Source organism: Sapajus apella, unplaced genomic scaffold (assembly GCF_009761245.1).
Source record: "Sapajus apella isolate SASKATOON/1434 unplaced genomic scaffold, GSC_monkey_1.0 scaffold2, whole genome shotgun sequence".
Lineage (NCBI taxonomy): Eukaryota > Metazoa > Chordata > Mammalia > Primates > Cebidae > Sapajus > Sapajus apella.
The window spans coordinates 56,016,410-56,037,768 of record NW_022436942.1 but is presented as its reverse complement, the minus strand read 5'-3'; the positions used below and the strand labels follow the sequence as shown (position 1 = coordinate 56,037,768).

Below are 21,359 nucleotides of genomic sequence, written 5' to 3'. Positions count from 1 at the left end.
AGACTCTGTCTCAAAAAAAAAAAAAAAAAAGACATAAAAAGCTCTACATCATTTTAGAGTTTATAAAATGCTTTGATCTGACTTGATTTTTACAATACTATGGGCAGAGCATTCTATTTCCACCTCACTGATAAACTCAGCTGAGAAATTAAATGGTTTTCTAAGCATACATTGCTAGTGAAGGTATATCTTAAACTTGAACCCAATCCTTCAAATCCCAAAATACGGGTACAGAAAATACAGGTGAAGCAAGTTACATTCTGAAAAAAAAAAATATTTCAGAAGAAAGTCTCAGAAAAATAGTCAAATATGTGAAAAACTTTAAATTATGAATACAGATCTCTGTGAAAGACATATGATGGCCAACCAAGAATGGATATATGGATGGGATGTGGGTAGAAAACAAAAAACAATTGATGTCCATCCAAAAATAAAGAATATTAGGAAAAAATGTTCAAAGGATTACAGCTTGTGTTTAAGGTATAACTAGATTCAAAACCCATAGGTAGAAATGGGAGAAAAGGAAAAAAAAAATCGAAAAAGCTGACAGACATTCCTAAATGGCCCAGGCTTAGAGACAGAGGCAGCCTTTGAGGATGTCAGACAAACCCCATAGAGAGAGCCCCAGCGGGCATCTTCAGCAACAGAGCTAACCTTAACCATCGGCCCACTTAACCATTACCACTCTGAAGACAGTTCGTGAAGGCCAGGGGTAGATCATTCTGTCAGACAAATGTCTCCAGCTGCTACCGATGCCTGCAACCTCATCGGCTTAGTATTTGACCCTTAATAAGAGGTCAGTTACCTTCGCAAGGGCAGCATCTCAAATGTTCTCAGTTATCTAGATCTTTGTGTGGAGGAATTTCAGGTCGTTACTTGAAAGGAGGTCTTAGCAGTAGAGGAAACCAGAGAGGCAGGGTAAATAAGGAGAGAGTGCCCCTTCTCAAGAAAGGCTGGCAATGCTGATGGGAAATACTGGCTTTTCACGATTTTCCCGGTTTCTGTAGTTATCATGATCACCTGACACAATTCTCTAATATTTTTATTAGGAAATTTTAGGCAATAGTTTTCTAATCATAATGCATTATACAGAAAAATTTTGTATGGAGGATAAGTGTATACATACAAAGACAGGCAATGAATAACAACAGTATTAAAGGTCATTGCTAAGATTCATCAACCTCTTACCATAGGCTTTATACTCTCTATCCTGTTTAATCTTTACAACCACTCTATGGGGGTGTGTATGATGACTTTCCTGACTTTATAGTTAAGAAGCGGGTTTAGAAACTGTTTATACAGCTACTAAGCAGTAGAGCAGGAATGTGAACCAGTCCAATTCTGGTTCAACCACCACATTTGTGCACCAAACTTAAGTGTTAGTATTATCATCATATCACTCACATTCATACATATATCAATATTCTAGATCCCTGCAGCAAGGAAGCCAAAGCCCCTTACTATTAAAACTTTTTAAAATAGTAAAATAATCATAATAGAATAGGGTGAATTTCTAAGCTAAATCACAAAGCTTCTAATCAAAAATGGTTTTGCTTGAAACCTGCTTGGGGAAACACCCCTAGACCCAAGGAGTCCTTGTTCTCACCCCTCCCCTAATTTTGTTATTTTGTTGAAAAATTTGGACTAGCCTGCTCAATGAATATGTGTGTGCAGGTACTTGACCTGAACCATGGATCCTTGATCTTCATATTTAAAGATGAATCTGTTTGAGGGATCTGTTATCTTCATGTCACATTAGAGAGAATTGGCTCAGCCTTCTTTTGAGCTGTAAGCTTATTAACATAGCCAGTGGACACCTACAAACCTCAGTAGCTGAAGGGTGTCTGCCTCCTTCCCCTTCTCCTGACAATTATGCTGTGATTCACATTGTGTGGTTTCTTTGATTAAAAAACAGAACACATTTTATTCTCTAGCATTTTTCATTTAACAAGTTAGAAAAAGAAATGCAAAAAGACAAATCATCCTTGTGCCCTACCTCTCTAAATCTTACCCGCATTCATGACTATCTTAGGAAAGGGCTTTGAAAACCAGAAAGCACTAAACAAACATAAGGCTTCATGTAATTAGACAATGAGGGGGTCATTTAGTGCACTAGAGTGCGGTGGAGTTTCCCTGTTCAGTGTCTGAATGATTTTGGTTATATCCATGGCAGTGCTGCTACAGCTAAACAGAGAAGTGCAGGGTAACTTTGAAATATTTTGAACTTATTGATCCTGAATCTCTCTTAAGAAAATAAATGAGTATCCAAAATTCCTCATGGGCCCCAAAGGACATTTATAAATAGAATATCCTTGTCAGCTTAAGGCCAAACTGGCTACAGAATTCGTCTAATTACTGAGACAGGGACTCAAGGACTTGAAAAGATTCTAGGTACAGTCATGACATGCACCTGCATTCACCTCTAATTATTCATATTTTTCCTGCTAAAACTTTGAAAAAGTTATTTTATTTTTCCACTGTACTCTCTTTTAACTGTTGATCTAATCTGATAAGAAATATCTATAGGATGGTCACAGAATATGAAACGAAACAAAGCAGGCTTATATTCCATGGTAAGATGCTGCATGTGCAGACTCTAACTTAGGGAAAGAAAAGGCTTTGTAAAATTTCTTTCAATATATGAGCATGTAGGCACTAGCTGAGTAACTTTTTGATTCATTCATAAAATGAGTTATGACATTATCACCATCATCTGACACATCTTAGGACTTTAGTCTTCCTCCTGCAACTATGTATTGCCTTCACCTAACCAAGATGACTCTTAGAGAGTGATCTAAGCTTCCTTAAAAATGCATTCAGTGTCAATGCAAACTGATAATATTCATCCCAATTTCACTGTTCCCAGGGGAAGTCCCCTCCAAAAAACAATTCCACAGTCCATTGCTATTCAGGGAGCAGGGCTAATGCTTTTCCTCACTGCTTCTGTCCCTAAACTTCATTTGCATGCACAGGAGAAAAAGACATCCAACACAAGAGAGTGACAAGCCAAAAGGTCAAGGATCAGCACAGTGATGTGCTTTATAATATTTGCTTAATTAAGTGAGCTTCACAAAGTACACAAGGAGGTTTATACTTACCATTTAGGACACAGTAATCAAATTAACAGAACACTGTGAAACTCATTCTCAATTTCTTGTTCTAGTAGGAGCAAATAATGACATGTAAAATTGTGTAACACACGTATATGTTTGAGGTACTTCACAAACATGTAAATTTAATGGGATTATTTTACCCCACATATTTAATTTTTAATAATTAAAACTACCTGAAATTCTTCTACTACATTCTATTTTGGCAGTGGTAGAAAGTAGCCCCATAACATGCTGGATAGAAGAGTACACCCATTTGGGTTGAAAAATCCACCATAGTTAATCCTCAAAAGTGAAATTTTTGCATCCTATAATCAGAAGTTGCTGGGCATTTGATTAAATACCCCAGGCATTTCATCCCCAACGTACTTTCATTTCTCCCCCAACTGGCAAACAAGGGAAATTAGACCAAGAACCCGAAGAAACAAAGTGTGTACTTTAATACGGAAATGCTTTTACCTGCCATCCTGCTGTGAATGAAATGGGCTGGGCTTTCAAAATGTTAGTCAGCTTAACTCCCAGTTGGTGGCACTGGGAAAATGTAGCCACTCAGTCTTATTGCTGTGTTTCTGTTCTTTAACTGCCAACTGGAATACAATAGAGGATTCAAATGGAAACAAAAGAGAGATGGATCCAGAAAGAACCAGAAGGACGACAACAAAGCAATCCAAGAAAATGCTAAGGAGCCAAAGACACTGCATTCCCCAAAGTCAGCATCCCAGGCCCTCTTCACATGGAAGATAATTAGGCTTCCGTTAATTACCACTTCCCCTCAGAGGGTCATGATATTTTACAAATCACAAATTATCTGGTAGATGCTTTGCTTTGTGACACTTTAGGAAAGTCATAAGATGTGCTTAACCCAAACAGAGAATGACTATATCACATTGCTTAGACGTGGATAATTTATTTTACATATTATGAGGGATTTTAATGTAAACATACAAAGTAGCAGTGTTGAACACACTAATATTTTTGGACCACAAAGGCAGTGCCTCCATTCTGATGGATTACAGTATATGCAGCATACACAGAGGGCTAGATATTTTTATTCTCATATTGCATCAGCAGGTACCTTTACTTATGTTCAGCTTCTCCATCATCTCGCCATTGTTTTTTGTACTTTTTTTCTTCTTATGCAGACATTATGTCATTACAATAGTAGACACAAGGCTGCCACTTATCACACAATCCTCATGTCCTCTTTTAACTTCAGAACGTGTCAAAGTATGTATACCATTGTCTTTGGTTTGTGCACATTTAAGAATTCACACATCAAAAGTCAAACTTTGTCCAGGGTTACAGAGAAGCATGCCTTTCTCAATTACCCCTCCCCAAGAATAATGATGTATACAATTTATATTTTAATTTAAATATACTGCATGATGTATTGAGTTATAGTTTTCTAAGCTGCAAAGGATGAGGAAAGCAGTAAAAAATAATGTGACTTACATAGAAACAAAATACATTCAGTAGCCTGGCTTTTAGGTCACAGTTTAAATAATGTATATGAAGTTTTATATTATAGATTTCTATATCAAATGGATAAATGAAAACTTTCATGGGCCTGGGATAGTCATAAGTAAAATCACATGAAATCACATCTTATGGGACATGATAAAATCTTACCTTATCAGATGTGACATCCAAAATGTTGCATTTTCCCTGTGATTTTATTAATAATGCGGGAGCATCCTTCTAATAGAGAATCTCTTTTATAAAACACTGTCTTTGGTATTAATCAGAGTCAGAGTATTAACTAGGTGATCAGTACAAAATGTAAACAACTCTTGTTGTTTCAGCCAGTCTGAAAGTTCAGAATAAGAAAAAAAAAGTAAGAATTTTCGACTGGCCAGCAAAAATCAATACTACGGTTTTTATAATACTGTGAACTTGCTAGCATTTTATATTTTAACTATCTTTTTATGTCATTTTATTTATAGGGATGCGGTCTCTGCTACCCAGGCCGGAGTGTAGTGGCACAATCATAGCTCACTGCCATCTCAAACTCCTGGGCTCAAGTGGTCCTCCCGCCTTAGCCTCCAAAGTAGCTGGGATTCCAAATATGAGTCACTACACAAGGCTTAACTTTCTTATAATCCATTTTTGATCCCACAAATTACTAAAACTCAAATTGTGTCTATCTCCAGACAAAGCAAGACGGTAATTTGTCAATTTTCTACTGAGACCTAAATTATTTTCCTGAATCTTCTACTCCTCAAATTCATTATAAAAATGAACAATTTACCATCTCACTTCACATGAGGAAGGTATTATAGAATGTAGATCCCAGGATAGAATAACCAAACACTACCTGGGGACAGATGAACATGCGTGTGTGCGTAACTTGAATTGTTCCAATTATTCTTTTGCTTATAAAGCAATTTCTATATGAGCTCCAGAAGCCACTTGGAAGCAAGATCCATTAGCATGCAACATTTTCTACTTCCAGAAGCCAACTCATAATAAATCTCTTACCTTGTAGAGAGAGGGAACAGCACAGGGCTCATAACAGGATGAGTGATGCATAAAATGTTCTTCAGCTGACTTCCCATGGGATTTATATTTCCAAACCTAGGAACACCGTCTGCCTGCACGGATGGAATGCTAAGCAATGCAGTCAAACAACCAATACGTTATGTATAGTTTTTTAACTTTAAGAAACCTAGAAGAAACTGTAAAATATGTAAACAAGTAAATTTGTGTCTAAACATTATAGCACAAATTAACTAGAAAAATACATAGCTTAAATAAGGAAGGTCAGTGATGGGCTCATATTTTGAGTGTGATTGTGATTATGAAAATAATATGCTATTTCTTAGAAACTGACCAGTTGCTGCATTCTTGGTTATAGGTTTAAGAGGGAGACTCTTTTGTATTGCATTAATGCAAGTATTTCACAAAGAAATCATAGGATCTGAATTACGATAAAATGTCAGTCAAGGCATTTATTTTGGGGGTTTATTTTTCAAAAGTAATCAAGAGAATAAAGAAAATAATCTAAGAAAATAAATAAGAAAAATACATATGTTCAAATTCTACTTACATTTTCTCATTTGTTTGAAAAGGTATCACTAATTTTTTTACAGTACAGTTTCAAGTCAGACTTATTTCCAGTCTAAATTTAGCCTCTGTTCATTGTGTCTTATTTCTGCAGGCATGGGAAAGAAAATCAATGCTCCTACTCACCTTTGGAAGAATTTCACTGCCAAGTCTCGATGGTTCTATGGGATCCAATAATCCGTGGCTCAGTATTGATTTTTCTATGACACCTGTAGAAACAGCCTCTCCTTCCTTTCTAACAAAATATAGCAACAAAAATTGTGTAGTTTCTGAATGAATTAAGCATAGGTTATTAAGCACAACCTCATCGTGTAAGGCAATGTGGTTTATCTTTTCTTAAAAAATGTTGACTTGGCTCGATTTTTTTCTGAGCCATTTAACAACTGTTTGAAGGCGATGTGAACATCTATGTGTAAAAATAATTTGAATATAACTTTCTTAGGTTTCTGGCACCTAACTTCTATATTGCAAATAGCATTTATTCTCCTAAGGAACTAGAAAAATGATAAAGCCTATCTGAGTTCAATTCCCAAAGTATCTCCAAAATAAAAATCTTTTTGGATATACAAAACTAGGATCATGCTTTTAAAATCTAAAGCTTTGATTAAATACAGGACCTTTAAGGGAGTAAATAGGGCATATCAAATCCTAGAAGAGAGAATGGGTTAAATTTGGGGTGTATTTTATAGCATTAAAATAGTTGGAAAAACAAGCAAAAAGCAGCAGCCTTTCTCTTTTCTCAACAAACGTAGTCCAAAACACACACACACACACACACACACACACACACACACACACACAAAACAACAAGAAGTCATGTTTCCAATATTCTTTACACACCTTATTTAAACCTCAAAGGTATTTGTTTCACCCTGAGCAGATTCTTTGGGCATGTCTGATTCTATTTCCCCGCAGCCATTCTGCGCTGAGTGGAGTAACTACAGCTGGCAACCTACTCCAACACTCACTCCATCATCCTGAGAATCTGCAAAATAAAAATGCAGTGTTAAAAAAAAGAAAAAAAATGTTTTCTTTTACCTTTGCTTTTCCTGGTAAAATCCTAGAAAAAAAAATATGGAGCAGGGTGTTTCCCACAATGTATGTGACATCCTGGTTAAAAGTGACAGGACCATGTTGCACTGTGACAGGTTTAGTGTTAAGACCTGACAGATACAAACCTGCAGGAACAACCTCCCTGCCACAGGTATTTAAGCTCATGTGAAAACTTCGATTTGATAGTCCCTTGATTAGCTTTTGCAACAGTGAGTGCTACTGCCTTTCAAGTTCATTATAAATTACGGAATTCTTCACAGTACTGTCAATTTAAGCTCTTGTTTTACTAAAAGGCAGGCATTTTAACCACTCATCAAACCTGTGCATATTTTTGAGTTAAAGAATTAGATCAATCCAAACTCCAGTTCTCAAGGGAGAAGTTCCATTGTTTATCAGGCCATGTCTACACTGGCTGAGCAAAGCGCTCTGTTCAGAAGGAGAAGCGCCTTTGGCAGCTAGAGTCCACATAGCTGACCCATGGACGCTCGGGTGGAGTTTCTTCACCTAATTACACAAGTGCAATGAAATTACTGAACATTGATTAAAATGACCCATGACAACAAAATAGCATGACATGATTGTTGTTCTAATCTATTTACATGGTAGTCATTTAGAATGTAATTCAAAGAATCTGTAAGAATGCGAAGATGCCTATACTTACAGCAGATGATGAATATGGGTATTGAAATACTTGATAACTCAACATTTGGTTTTACCCAAGTCATTCTTTCTAAACAAGACAGTGGTGGCACAATTTTAAAATGAAATATTTTTCCTAACTGGTCCAGGTTAAGCTCACAATGCTTATATTTACAGAGAGAAATTCACAGAGTTTAAGTAATTAAAAAGATGATTTTAATCTCAACAAAACGGATTAAAAGGTAATCAACCTTCTGGAGAAAATATTTCATTTTTCCAGCTTGCTCAGTGAAGATTTAGTAACATCTATAGGTACATTTGATTCTGGTGATAGTACCGTGCCCTTGACCCATCTTGAACGTTTTAGATAAAAAGTGGTTTAGCAGAAATGTTCTACTGACAGCCATGAAATTATAGGCTTTCCCTTTCATCCATCCAAACACACACCACCCTGTGAAATAATAGAAACAAACACTAATCACCTTTGGAATTTTGCCAGCCTTCCCCATAGGTGAGCTGCAGAGTTGGACTAAATTGTATTGGAGGAATAAAGCCTGTCTCATCCCTGTGAATGCTCTCAGAGGGCTTCAGAGTGCATCCATTTTAATTCATCAAAGAAAGCAGAAGTAAAGATTTAACTGTGTGGGAATCTATCAGAGCTTACCTCTATCAATATCTCCCCAAAATAAAGTAGTTAAGTCAAACACAAATTCAGTTTCCCTAATCACTTGGACTTTGCAGATGGGAGTAGCTCATAATTTTTCTTTTTTTGCCAATCCCAGCTTCAGATTTTCAAGATAAGTGTTCGTCACTCTGTTTCAGTTGGTAGTCATTCATACAATTTATACATCAAATCCTTTTTTAGTGGGTGCAAAATCCCAACTTCAGATGGAGTCATGGCAATGTCTGGCTGATTCGTTTTTTAAATTACCACTCAAATTATAAAACAAAAGAAATCTAGTTGCTCTAATTGCCTTATGTAGCAAAGTCCATCTAAGATAAGTTGAATTTTGTATCTTCTGAAAACACTGAGAATGTTTAAATATAAATATAAATATAATTGTTGCCAAAAATGTTTCAGTCGGCTGATGATGATGATGATGGTGGTGGAGGTGGTGGTGGGGATTATAAAAGTAGCAAACGTCCTTATGGTACTTGACTATGTGCCAAGCACTGTCCTAAATGCTTTGTGTATAGAAACTCATTTAATCCCCCAACAACCCTATAAGATAGATACTATTAGCCCAATTTAACAGATGAGGAAACAGGATTACAGAGACAGCAAGTTACTTGTCCTGGATCATGTAGTCAGTAAATGGCAGAGCTGGATTTGAATCTGCGCAGTCCGGCTCCAGTGTCTATACTCTCTTAGATGGTGATGTGCTCGGCCTAGCCACAGTGATGAAGCTGGCATATCATTACGCACAGACATTTAAATTAAAACGTGGTATTTTGACATTGGTTATTTCCTTCCTATATGAATGGAATTAACATGCCTGGAACTAGAGCTTGACTCTCTCAACTACTCTGTCCACCAGGCTCGTTCTTCTAAACTCACTCAGGATTTCCTTTACACCTTTCAAAGCTTATATTTTAAGATATTTGTAAATGTGAAAAATATCAAATAAGAAAGGAACTGTAAAAATAAAAATTTTTAATTTGGGCCTAAGAATAATAGAGTATGTACCTAAATGTAACCTCATGGGATCAGGCCTACTGAGGTCAAATCCTAATGCTACCTATTCCAAGTTGGACAAGTTGTTCTATTTTTCTATGTCTTAGTTCTATTGTCTATAAAATGAGAATGAAAATAATGCTATAGTTTAAGATTGTGAAGATTAAATAAATTAATCCATATGAAATGCTGACCCCACTGCATGATAAGTGAGCATTTGATAAGTATGAACTTCTGTTATTATATTTAGTTTATATAGACTAGCCTTCAGCTGCAACTAAGCATTGACAATTAAAATTTGTCCTTGTAGTGTGAAAGTATTAACAGAGATTTACGAAAAATTTGTTGTTCTCACAGGAAATTCTTTCAGCATAGGGAAAATTTGGCTTTAAAAATTCACTGAGACATATTTTCACAAATAATTTTATTCCCCTTATTTTCAAGAACATAGACAAATTACAAATTATGACAGGACCACTTAAAAAGTCATCAGAGTTTATGATGTTATCACCTAAAAAGCTAAAAGTAACCTTTTTGTTCTTGTGACAGGGTCTCTCTGTTGTCCAGGCTGGCATGCAGTGGCATGATCACGGCTCACTGCAGCCTTAATCTCCTGGGCTCAAGTGATCCTCCTGCCTCAGCTTCCCCAGTAGCTGGGACTACAGGTGCACGACACCATGCCTGGCTAATTTTTTTGTATTTTTAGTAGAGATGAGGTCTCACTGTATTGTCCAGGCTGGTCTCAAACTCTTCAACTCAAATGATCTTCCCACCTCAGCTTCCCAAAGTGCTGGGATTGCAGGTATAAGCCATTGCAGCTGGCCTGAAAGTAGCTTTTTCTATATGGCAAGATTTTAAATAACATAAAAGCATTGCTTCCTTGTTTTTATATCATAATTCATATTTCTAGACAGAGTTACTTAAGTCAAATTGACCTTGATGGCAGTGATTCAATTTTAACAATTGAGCAATTAAACATCAGTAAAATTGTCCGTTATCTTCAGCTTGTCCATTTTTTAATTCACACTTCTCAATAATCTGAGTGCTCAGGCTTATATTTAAGTCCCAACTCTTTGAGGTCACATGGGTGAGTGAGAAATGGCTACTCCGGCACATAAAATAGAAATGTCCATCCCAAAGAAAAAGTAATGCAGGGATTAGGAGAAAATTAATTACTGAGCATCCAGCTTGCATAGAGCTATTCGGTAAGTGCTATCGAGAGAATTAAAAAAATGGATTGAAACCTTTTTGCTTCAGTTCTAAAATGGACACCTTCACCAGAGACAGCCTGAAAACCCCAGAGGCCCAGAACCTATTCTAGGTAAATCTCACTCTTTCACCTGGATATTCCCAGGATGCACCGAACTGTCTTTTTCCAGTTTGGTCACCATGGAACTTGAGAGCCTCTTGCTGGTCCCCAAGAAGCTGGCAATAAAGAGAGACACATTTGCCTCATGTCCCAGTACCTCGGGGACCAGATATTCTTTGGCAATCCTGAAATAAAGGAAGCCTTGATATATAGCTAGTGCCTTGGTCAAGAATTAAAGTTTTGAAAACAGGAGCTGGTGTGTTGCCTCATCTGGGACAAAGAGAGTAGACTGAAAACCAGGCACAATCAATGTGTCTTAATGTTAATCCTAACTGCGCACACCCAGGCTCCCCACTGCAAACTCTACCTCCCAGCACTGCAACGTCTCCCTGCCAGGTTCGAGCAATTCTCCTGCCTCAGCCTCCTGAGTAGCTGGGATCACAGACATGCATCACTGGCTAATTTTTGTATTTTCAGTAGAGACTGTGTTTCGCCATGTTGTCAGGCTGATCTCGAACTCTTAACCTCAGGTGATCCACCCGCCTCAGCCTTCCAAAGTGCTGGGATTACATGTGTAAGCCACCGCGCCCGGCCAGAAAATTCTCATTCTGAAATGGGATCTCAGCAGTCATCAGCTTCCAGGTTTCTGGATGAGGAGAGCATGTCCCAGAGACAGCCATCTGCCGAAAGTCTCATAGAGTGAGCAGCAGTTTTAGAATTAAAACCCGCGGAGGTAGAAGGAGATGGTTGAAGTGTTAGAGTAGAAACAAATTCTTCGTAGCAATTAAATGATTAGAAGGAAAATGGAAACACAAGGAAAGACACAAATGACTTCTACAGTCAAGAGATGTCAGCAACCTCAACCGTGAATTATTGGCACAGACAACCAGGGGGATGTGAAGAACAAAGACTGCCAGGAGCTGAACAAGGCAACCTGGTTTCACTGAGAGGATGAGCCTTCTCTAGCAAAGGGAATGGACGGTTGCAGTAACTACGTGGGGAAGTTATCTGATGTTCAGATTTCCTATCTGAGAGCATCTTTAAGTTACTTAACCACAGTGTCAGTCACAGTGTTATCTCCAGTATCTTCAACAAGCATTATTAGCTGCAGCTATTACTGCTGCTACTCTATGACCCACCCCCACACCCCAGCTGCTCGAGGTTCATTAAATGTGTTTTTCAGATTTTCTGAACAAAATACAAAAATTTTATTTTCTTGTGGCAGTTTCATTTTTTTTTTAATTGTTGCATGTTTGGGTCTCTTTTAAAGATATTTAGATATTTAAGTTTTAGAAAGGATACTCCTTATTTCATATCATATATGAAATCCAGCAAATAATCTCCAAATATCAAACGGAAAGTTTCAAAAAGATCACATCTACCTAGTATCTCTCGTTGGCCGCTCCATAGACCTGCCATCATTTCTCATTATCCTTTTTTTTTATGATTGCACATACAAATCCAACCCAGGTGATTTGGCTCTTAAAGAAATGAATGTGAATTAATTCCGATGATCATAAATTTTAATGAGACAACACTTCAGATGCTCTCAGACGTTCCAAATGCAAAACTTATCTTTTCTGTGGTGAAACTGGAAATTTTTTTTCATAGGAAACCTTGATCGTTTCACCCCTGCTATTTTTTACATAATGAAACAATTTGCATATCAGCAAGGTCAGCGGGGACAGAATTGGAATCTCAGGCTCCCTGTCTCCCTGCCTCTCCCATGCCAATGCTACACATTTCTCATTCCCTTTTGTTCGCAAGTTTTATAATTTCACAGAATTACAAGTCGTATAGCATGACATCAAGCTTGATCTTGTCATTTTGCTTGATTGTGCAAAATTACAGTCGTTCCAGAATGTTGACAGAATTCCTTTCAATATTTTCTCTGTTCGTTTATTAAGTGGCAGTGTCATACTTAAAGAATGATCATTTCTGGGACTACTCATTCAAATCTTTGAAGACTGACATCCCATTAAAAATTCGTTTCTCCCAATCACCCTCTATTCTCCCTGTCCCCAGTACACTCAGCATGTCAGAAATAATTATAAGTGGCTTTACATATACAGAAGCCATTTCTCTTTAATATTCCAGAATAAATGAATGTAGTATTGCTTTGTTATCAGCTTTATTCTGGTTGGAAATTTACATTATCAGTAATACCTCACAAAAAAGTTGAAACCTGCCCCAGTGTTCCCAATTTCTCTAGATCAGCCCTACCTTCAGACATCATTTGTTCCTTGCAGATAATTATTTAATATTAATGGCAAAGGTCTGTCTTCCTCAAAGATGGCCCTCACCTTCTTGTGCTACTTTTCATAGGAGCATGTTCAAGGTAATGGCTTTTCTATGTCACTTATTCACATTAGCGCAGCTTGTTTAAAAACAGATTTCCGATTAGAATTTTTTTAAAAAGCAGGAGGTGATAATCAAGCCCATTCAGAGTTCTTTCTTATGTCACATTGCCTCTTTAGAGTGGGCACTGCCTGTTCTTTTTATCAAACAAAGGTGGAAAACCTGTTTTGTATCCAAGGGACGTGGAGAATGTCTATACCTATATTTTCTTTCAAAGCTTACTATTCTTACTTATGGGTCTTGCTTGTACTGTAGAATAAAGTAGTCACTACAAAAGGATGCATTCTGTATGCCTCTCTCCAAGTTGATGGAATGCAATGTATTATGGGAGACATTATCTGTTTGCACAGATAATCAGGATTATAAGTTTCTGGATCTCTGGTTTGTTGGCTGATATTACCTGCTTTGACAAGCTCTAGAAAGACACGCTACCAGATGGGCTTACGTATGGAGAGGCCCAAGGCTTGCTGAAACGCCCTGACGTAAATGCTGAGAGACTAGTTTCCAAGATGGCTGCGGCTTTGTGGAAAACGTTCTTGACTTGAACAGGTAGAATTGTGTCTCCTCTTTGCCACTTATTAGCTATGTGGCTTTGAGCAAACCACTTATGCTTCCTGAGGCTTATTTTATAAACTGTTGGTAATAATGCCTTTGGGGGCTTATATAATAAATCAAATAATATATATGACAATGTTGGCTCATAATACATCATCATGCAGATGCTTGGCATTATTTTTCTTAAGTCATTACCTAAAGTTAACGGGCAAGTCAGTCAAGATCACGGATATCAAACAGAAATCTAGAGGAAATCTATATGTAATATAACCATATTTACTCAACACTAGAAATAGACCTTTCTTCTAATGAAATATTACTATGAGTAAAATTTAATCTTATGTATCTATCATACATACAGGCAACCAATTTTCGGCAAGTGGCAATGCAGTAAAATACTCAAAAACTGCATATAGAGTAGACATAAATTAACACTTTTTAATAATTCAGGAGGCATTTCATTGTCTTATCGTACCTAAGGGTCATAATTATGATTATCAGTGGCTAATTTACTAGAGAAATGGATGGAATGCAAATGACTCTATAGTATAACTGAGAATAAATCTTTGGAATTAATCCATGCTATCCATTTTTAATAGTCCTAGGTCTCTATTTCCAAAATGTAGCATGACTTCAATCATTCTAAGTTAACTGACCTGAGCTTTTTGATGATTTGTATTCTCCTAAGGGGATGTTAACCTCAGCACAAATTTCCACATTCTACCACATCACCAAGCATGTTGCTTAAACATAATGCCTTGTGGGTAGTGTTCAAGGCTGGGAATTCTTCTACATCTCTGACCCTGATGCACCAGGTGCGGAAAGAGCAGCAAGAAGTAACTGCAAAAAGGGGAAATAGAGAGGAAATAATAAGTTCTGTGCTGACTAATTGATGAGACTGTCAAAAAGATGAAAGGAATTAAAAGCTAAGGAAGACTCTGTAAATTATATGGCACTAGAGAAGTCTAAGGTGTTATTATAATTATCGCTATTAATAGTCTTACTCAGTTTACAATGGAAGGGTTATATATAGCTTGAAAGGGAAGAGCTCTTTTTCAAATGATGATACATTTATTCCTCCATCAACTAATTCTTGCTCTCTCAGCTTATTTCTCAGCCAACGTGAGTGACATGTATAGTCTATCCTTGTTTCCTTCTGTTTTTATCATAGTTTGACACAGTTGAAATAGATGGGAAGATCTTGCAGAGAATAAGGCAGCAAGCAAATTCTGAAATTTTAAAAATAGCTGTCTCTGAATAGTAAAAAGGTTTCGGCACATAGGAAGCTAAAGATGCTCTTGTTAATATGGCTAAAAGCATGTAGCAATTATTGTAGGATGGTAGAATATTCTAAAAGCTCAGCATTTGCACACCATATCTGTTAGGATGCCATTGTCACAAAAGGCAGATACATGTCAGAATAATCTCCACTTCTGCGCATGGCCATCTGAACTGTCTTCTTGAAATAAATAAATCTGCATCTGTGAGTGTGCATGCATGTGCAGCCATAGCTCTATGGGGTTGTATTGCTATAGACACACATATTTATGCAAAAATATATCACTGTAAGAACTGAGGACACATTTGGTAGAGGGCTATAAAACTCTACAATGCCATTGACAACCATTCATAAATCACTTAGAACTAGATTAATAAAGGTAAATATTCATTTCCCCATCGCAGAAAGAAGAGCTGTTTCCATCTCCTTAATTAACAAGTATCTTTAAAATATAAGCACATCACAGTCTATAGTGCTTAAGGAAGAAAGAAAGAAAAGTATAAAATGGTGATATAAAGGGCAGTACGGTAATAAATAGCGTGAAGGAGGTTTACATCTGTTAGCATGGAATAGTACATTACGTACATTAAGTCAAAAAACAACTTGTAGAACATTAAGCATACTATTGTCTCACTTGGATTTTACACACACACATAGACAAGTGTACTTACAGAAAAAGTGTAATATGACAAAAATCAATCTATTAATAGTTCTTCTGGGAAAAGAAGTAGAATTGGGGAGGGAGGAGGTAGAGTTCCTTTTCATATTTAAATTTCAATATAGCTATTATCTTTATAAGTATTCTTTTAAAGAAATTAAGGAGCTATAAGTCATAGCACTTCCACATAGAGAACACTGAGTATAGTTACAAGTTTTTTAAATCATTGAGCCTACTAATTTCTGTTGGTCACATTGTTCTGTAAAACTAACATTTTTAAATTGAGGGACATAGCATCTTTTCTGGCTTACGGCCATTTACTCTTCACAAGTACTTCCAAAGCTTCATCCAGGACATTATGTCCATGTTAACCTCAAATCTAAGGAATAGAAAATACTAGTAAATCCATCTTGCTCTCAGCCCACATTCACTGCAAAAGGAATGTTCCTTCTTCTTTTTAACAGAACAGATTTAAAGCACCAGAAATAAAAATTGTACCCTACTTTTTAAAAACCTATCTATACATGCTTACCATGAAAATCTCCATGAGTAGCTGTTTCAGAACATGGGTTTAGGTGAAAGCACATCCCACTTTCACCATCATCAACAGCCTAGTTCTTTAGCCCTTTATTAATGCAACTAATCTGGAAACCTTTGGAATAACAGAGCACAAAGTGCCAAGAAACTAAACACTCAAGTCTGATATTTTGTCTACAATATTATCAAACTTACAATAGCATATAGTGCCCTTTCATTCATTCATTGATTTGAAAATGACAGTGCCATGAGCCATGCACCTGGTCACAGTCAGAGTGTAAGACAAATTTTCATCTATTTGCTCCCCTCAGGAAACTTACAGTTACGTGGGCAGCAACTTCAAAAATAGAAAACATCTATTTTCTATAGGTGGTGGGCAACATACAGGTTTCTGGGTTCCTCTGCACTAACCCCCCCACCACCAAAAAAATAAATATGTGAGAAAAAAAATCTTAAAGAGTACCAATCTTTTCTAATCTTTGAGAAACTCCTGTATTTGTCTTTAATCTAACCTACTATTTCACTCGTGATGGAAGTAAAACATTAATATTTATTTCCATGATGTCAAAAATCAAAACATAAAAGTCACTAATGAAAGTAATGAGGAGTAATGGGAAGCTACATGGAGGGCTGGCAAACCATGATCAGTGCCAGGCTGCTGCCTGTTTGTGTCAATAAAGTTTTATTGGAACACAGTTACACTCATCTCTTTACGTATCGTCTCTGGCTGCTTTTGAGCTACCACAGAAGAGATGAGTGTTCACAATAGACCTCATATTCTCCACAAAAAAACTAAAATACTCACTAAACTAGCTCAGTAAAAGTTTGCCAATCCCCAATGTAATAAAAACCGGACAATGTACTTAAAATCTGGAATGTACTTTTTGTCTGTTTTCCATTTTGGTTTGTGCTTTTTGGAAACTTTGGTTTCTGGGGCGAGTCCAAGAGGGATTCCTTAAGCCATGTGTGTTTGTTCCTTCTCTGATATTAGGAGGAACAAAAAGAGACAGTGAATAAACAGTGTTGTATAACATAGGTTGAGAGAATGTAAATTAAAAATAGAATGACTTTACAAACAATGTTTGTAAATCTGAACTTTTCCACTACATTCATACTCGTGTTGGCCAAGGCCTGAAATTTTGAGATGGATGTGGAAAGAACAGCCTGAATCAAATGAGTAAGATCATAATGGGGCTTATTTAGCCAGTCTTGGAAATATTTATATTATCATGAGTACTGCCCAAATTTCTGAATGTCCCATCTTTATTCTAAAAAGAATCTGGCCAAAACATTTTTTTTCAATGCTTAAGCTAAATTTTCACAAAACGTTTGCACGGATGGAGCAATGAAGACTACTGCCAAAGATGCTCCAATTTAATTCTGCCTGGCACATCGGCCAGGCTTGTTTGGCATTTCATTAACAAAAAATAAACCTCATTCTTCTTCCTGAGAAAATAGCATGTGTAGTATTTTTGGGGACAGCAAAGCTCAGCATGCTATTTCTCGGTATGAAAAAATATATATCTGAAATGTGGATAAATAAAGCTTTTAAAAGCCTTTCTCTGGCATGGTAACTGGCCACCCTGGGAAATCCGTGTTCTTAGTATGTGACTGAATAAAGCTGACATAAAATAGACATTTAAATGTTTAAAACAATCACAGAGAAACAAGGTAATAAAATAGTAAGAGGATTGGTCTGGAAACAGAAAACAGATTCTTGTGACACTTTTACACTATGATGCTCCACGCAAGCCAATAACTTCAACTTCCTTAATTTTAGCCTCTTTTTGAAGTAGAATATACATAAAGTATGGATGTCATAAGAAAAGATAAAAGATACTTGTATCTGTGGCTTGTTTGCTCTTCCTCAAAAGAAATGAAAGGAAAAAATTAAAAGCTAAATATATATATAAATGCATTGTTGACTCAATTATAAGCAGTGGAACAAAGATTTTTCCAGTTCTGCGCCAAATTCTTATTCAAGGTAGTCTGAATTTAGTTGAAGAAAATAAGTTGCTAACAGCTATCAATGAACTGTATCTCAGGTTAACACAAATTGGATACTGATATAATCAATATAATGACTGGATTATGTATGGGATATTGATAAGGCTAAGGATAGTTGGGATGGGGTTGGGGACAGGACATATAAGGGGAAGGTTCTTGGAGGAGGTGACACACTTCTGTTGACTGAAGGATAAGTAGGAGTGAGCCAGGAAAGAAGAGTGAAAAGAGACTTAGAGTCAAAGTAGACAGTACTTGCAAAGAAATAACATGGTTCATGTGTAGAATTCTAAGCTGTTGCATGTAGCTGGAAAGCAAAGTGCAAGACAGGAAATTGTTAGAGATAAGACTAGCAAGAGGGAGGAAGCAGCAGATTTAAGGCTAGAATTTAGCTGGGGAATATTTTGTACTTTATCTGGCAGAGTGGGGAAACGCTAGAGGATTTTTAAGCTTGCACACAGCAGGTCTGCTTTGGGTTGTATGTTAGGTGGATTTCATGGTGACAAGACTGGTGGAAGAAAGGTCATTTACATGGTGCAGATGTCCAAGCAAGAGATGAAACATCACAAGTAGCAGTAGTTCTGAACTACAACAGCGGTATTGATCATGAGCCTTGCAGATGGATTCACAAAATATATAGCAGGAAAAATTAGCAGTTCCTGGTACTGGGTTTGATATGGAAAAACAAAAAAAGTGGGCAAAAATAAGAGCCAAAAATGATCCTTAAGTTTCTAGTTTGGATGAATGAGTGGATAGCGGTGCCACAAAATGAGACGGAAAGCATAGAATGAGAAACCAGGTTAAGGGGGATGATGATGAGGTTAGTTTGCACATGTGAGGTTGGATGGTGCCTGTTGAACACGGCAAGCAGTGGATATTTGAGTCTGAACTGCAGGCAAGAGACTGGGCTACAGATAAAATGTCTGAGTAGCTACAAACCGTGATGGTGGATGAGAGTACTGAGGAAAAGTGTACAGGGCAAGAGCAATGGGCTAAGGATAAACCCAGTGGAAGAGGAAGAAGAGAAGTCCAGGAAAGAGGCAGAGCAGGCATAACTAGAGGATCACTCTGAGGGTATGGTATGGTGGAAGCCAGGTGAACGGGCAATTTTCAGAGGGAGGAAACTATCAATAGGGTCAAATGCACAAGGAGACCTAGGAAATAATTTAAACGTCCATTGGATTTAGTAATTCAGGAATGACTGGTTCATCACTAGTAAGGTAGGAGCCGAAGCAGATGCTAGGAGTTGTAAAACAAAGAGAAGGCTGGGCACAGTGGCTCATGCCTATAATCTCAGCACTTTGGGAAGCCAAGGCAGGAGGATCACTTGAGGCCAAGAGTTGGAGAACAGCTGGGCAACATACAGAGACCTCCATCTCTAAAAAAATACAGAATTAGGCAAGTACAGTGGTGCATACTTTTAGTCCTAGCTACTTGGGAAGCTGAGGTGGGAAGATTGCCTGAGCCTAGGAGTTTGAGGCTGCAGCAGGCTATGACTGTGCCACTGAACTCCAGGCTGGGCAACAGAGTGAGATCTTGTCTCAAAAAAAAAAAAAAAAAAAAAAGCAAAGACAAGGAGATACCCAAAGTACACACACACCAAATTTTCAAGAGGTTTGAATGAGATGGGAAGGAACGTGATCAGAATAATGATGGAGAGCTAACAGGACAAGGGAGAGGGGATTCGGGACAAAAGAAACATGAGGATGCACTTGAGCCACCAAGCATTGGTGCCCAAGCACGAACCCAGACCACAGCTTTATTGGGGGCTGCTCTACTTCTCTTTTCCATTTGAGAAACTTTGGGAGCATTTTGCCCTGGTTCTAAGATGGCAGTCTTTACAGCAAGCAAAATAAAATAGGTCAGATGTATTGTTTTCTTGTTAGAATTCCTAAAGAAATCAGACAAAAGATGATTTCTTAAATAATTAGTGTTCACTAAAAGTCTCTTTTGCAATGCCTGCTTAAGCCCTGTCAGTCATTCTCAGAGTGCTTACACTTTATTTATAATAATGCTTGTGTAATAGGTGTGCGGGCACATTATGAAACATCCAAACTGATACCTGATTTGTTGGGGAATGCCAACTATATTCACTGGTGTTTGTTTACAGTTCAGAATCTCCTACGCGGAGAAGAGACAGTACATCATAACTAAAGGAGGCTCACCTGGGTATAAATAGCTTTGATATCTTCCTGGCTCTGTCACTACCTAGCTGTATAACCTTAAACAAGTCATTTTTCCAAGTCCAGCCTTCATTAAGACAATGAAATGAGATGCTTCCACTTGATGGTCTCTTCTACCAGAATTTCCAGTTAAGAGAAGACTACAGATAATCTGGTTATACTTTCTACGATGTAGGAAATTAAATCAAAATATGTTTTATAGATATTGAAGCAAATATTGAGTAGCTCTCAGGTCATAAAATTATGATGTAGATCTTAGGAGAGAAATATCTGCTGATAATAATTAGGAACAATAGCTAAACAAAGATCCTTTTCGTTTTCAAATGAAAAGCTCATTTGAATTACATGATATTTTCCTTCCCTTTCAAAGTTCAGTACCAAGTGTTTGATGACAAATCAAAGCAGAATCGTTCGAGCTTTGGTACATATGCCACTGTCTCCAAAAGCAAAGTCAGAAAGACAATTTCTGGAGACAAATAATTCATTTATGTTTCTGCTCTATTCACTAGAAAGACATAACCACTGTTGAGATTCAATCTGACATTAAGTCGTACGAAGTCTACGGATTTCTTTACTCTGTACAGACTGCAATTTCTCCCTGCCATGTCTCCCTAGACAATGCTGAATAAAATGACCTCAAAGAACCGGCAGTGGGGAACTAGACAATTAAAAAGTGCTTTTTAGCTTTATATAAATTTAAGCAACACACACTTGTAATCCTGAAGATAAAATGGAATACATCACAGTGCAAAGAAATAGCCTTATCCTTTCTCTTCCTCATTCTAGAGACAGAAGAAAAACCATGTAATAGGTATGTTTGGTCCCATTTTAAAAATTTGCTGGGATCCTGCATATTCTTACTCAATCCTGCTCTATGAGTAGCTTTTCTACAAGAGAAGTAAAACCTACAACCAGTTTTCCATTTTTTTCTAGCCC

The 21,359-nt window shown here is 37.2% G+C and overlaps 1 long non-coding RNA gene across 7 annotated transcripts in view; it reads right to left on the bottom strand.

Annotated features, from left to right (window-relative positions):
- The window catches only part of LOC116565188, a 98,744-nt gene that overhangs the window by 63,125 nt on the left and 14,260 nt on the right, over window positions 1-21,359 (bottom strand). For 2 of the 7 annotated variants that reach the window (XR_004275309.1, XR_004275308.1), the window contains 5 exons: window positions 7,014-7,158; window positions 6,300-6,408; window positions 5,589-5,701; window positions 4,740-4,917; window positions 3,570-3,697 (listed from right to left, as the gene is read on the bottom strand). This is a non-coding gene — a long non-coding RNA (uncharacterized LOC116565188). Of the gene's footprint in view, window positions 1-3,098; window positions 3,160-3,569; window positions 4,521-4,739; window positions 4,918-5,588; window positions 5,702-6,299; window positions 6,409-7,013; window positions 10,146-21,359 lie in introns of those variants that run through there. The other 5 variants (XR_004275320.1, XR_004275313.1, XR_004275304.1 and 2 more) reach the window with 5 other exon arrangements.